At 27.6% G+C, this 2257-nt stretch overlaps 1 long non-coding RNA gene across 1 annotated transcript; it reads right to left on the bottom strand.

Annotated features, from left to right (window-relative positions):
* Nucleotides 1–275: 275 nt before the first annotated feature.
* On the bottom strand, nt 276–1106 carry LOC142223487 (uncharacterized). The gene is made up of 3 exons (XR_012718755.1): nt 774–1106; nt 603–709; nt 276–537 (listed from the first exon to the last, which is right to left on the bottom strand). It is a non-coding gene; the product is annotated as an uncharacterized LOC142223487 (long non-coding RNA).
* Between the last annotated feature and the right edge of the window lie 1151 nt (nt 1107–2257).

Below are 2257 nucleotides of genomic sequence, written 5' to 3'. Positions count from 1 at the left end.
CCAAAATTCTATGAATTTTGTATAATTTATTCATTTTCATCAAAATAAAATATATAATAATACACTACACTACATAATACACTACAATACCAATTGATAAATAATAATCTTTTTAAACATATCAACAAATAAGAACAAAATAAAAACAAACAACAAAACTTTAAATATCTTAAACACTTTTGCATTGATAATTCGTTTTCCTTCCTTTTGGTGTCATAAAACAGCATTAAAATTTATTAACATGCGGGTAATTTGAAATTAGGAACGTACTGGACCGCGTGTTAGAATTGATTTCCAGCAGAAGGAATTCACAAAATATCCATTTTAAACTGATAATAGCATATGAATTAAACTGACGATGTGCTGCACATTTTCATCCAGAAGTTTTTTGATTTCAACAATTTGTTGTTTTTAACAATTTTAATTGGTTGCACTTGTAATGTTTCTGGAAACTTTTTATTGTCGATAAGCCACTCATTTTTCATTGCTTAGCTTCTTAATGTTTGCAAGAATGTAGCATCCAAAGATTTTAGTTTTCTGCAAAGAGATTTAAATTTAGTGACTTCTCTAAAGTGTTGATTTAATTTTTCATATTGGCGTACCAATTATTATAAACTATTTGAAACAGTTCCAGTTAATTGTCCACCATTTTTTTCACCGGTCAGCTTATTAATGTTTTCAAGAACGTAGAATCCATAATTTTAGTTTTCTGCAAAGAGATATACATTTAGTGACTTCCTTAAAGTTTTATTTCATTTTTTATTTTCGCTTACCTATTTTTATAAACTATTTGGTTATTTGTCTAAAATTTTCCATTTTTTTATTTCTTGCAATTGACCACGAACTTCGTTGCACAAATAAGTATTGAAAACCACATGGTTTTTCGTTGCATTTTAGGGTAGTGTTTTGTCAAAGTTTTCTCATATTATCTTCAACACCTTTTCAAAGATTTCGTCAACATTTTGGCAAATGGGAAGTAATTCGCCAACAATTTGAAGATGTATTGAAGATGAGCTATTTCAAGTCAAGTTGAATTTATGTTGAAAATTATATTTACCCTCAAACTGAAAAATTGTTGCATTTGAAAAACGCTCATCCTGTGTTTATTGGGAATAGTTTAAATATTGGAAATCGTAAACGTATCTTATGTTTCCAAAATTTTTTTATTTGGATACATAACAAAATATAACATAAGCACATGTTTATTCTGATAGAGTTTTCATTGTACATAAATTTCATATACATAATTTTATTTAAAAGAAAAAGTTGAATAGAATACAATATGACACAAATACGTAAATAATTTTTGACATATTCCAGAAATTCATACATTTCTTTTTGAAGGAATAAATGTCTTTAACGAAGTTTATGATTGACGCATTTGTGGCAAAATTTACAAAATTTTAGAAAATTTTATTTTTTTTTCTGAAAAATACGAAATTTTTCATTTGTGTAACTTTTTCATTAAGGTGTTCGAATTTTTCACCAAATCTCCAATTTTTCAACAAAACTCATTATATTTTGTAAAGTCTTGTGAAATAATGAATGGAAAAGATTCAAAGAATTGATTGTGAACCATTTTATATGTATAATTTAGTTAATTTAAAAAAGTAACCGTGAAAACAAGCTGGTTTTCAACCTGAAAACTGAACATAGTACTCAGTTTAAGTGTAACTTTTCTTTTGTAGTTCATAAATATGCACAAATTTAATTAATCTAATTAAATTTAAATAATTTTCTCATATTGGGGAAACTAAAGGTGGGCATTAAGTTCGAGTTTAGCCGCTAAATTCGTCATTTTTTCACGATTACTTTTCTTTCGTAATCCATTTTAAGGAATACAAACTTTTTGAAAATTTACTTTGGGCTATTCCCCACCAAGTTATAATAAAATTTGTAAAAAATATGTAAAATATTATGCCTTTTTCCTGATTTAGCTTTCACTTTAAGCCTAGTACTAAGATCACGTTTTCGCGCGAAAAAATAGGCAGGTATATTATTTCGCATAAATACGTTAACATCCCTGGTTTTGCGACCCTATTTACGGTGATATAAGAAGATATCCGTTTTTGCAGAAACGAACTTAGTACTAAGCATTAGAGGCTAAACTCGAACTTAGTACCCACCTTAAAACATAATAGTTTTCATGCACTAAAATAATGTTAAGTTGACTTTAATGCCCTGGTGCGTTCACTGCTCTTATTGTAGGCATTCTTACACACAAAAAAAAAAATCTGATTCAATCACGAAATTAATT

Source organism: Haematobia irritans, chromosome 2 (assembly GCF_050003625.1).
Source record: "Haematobia irritans isolate KBUSLIRL chromosome 2, ASM5000362v1, whole genome shotgun sequence".
NCBI classification, from domain to species: domain Eukaryota; kingdom Metazoa; phylum Arthropoda; class Insecta; order Diptera; family Muscidae; genus Haematobia; species Haematobia irritans.
The sequence above is the reverse complement of the archived record's forward strand: the minus strand, read 5'-3'. Positions and strand labels throughout refer to the sequence as shown.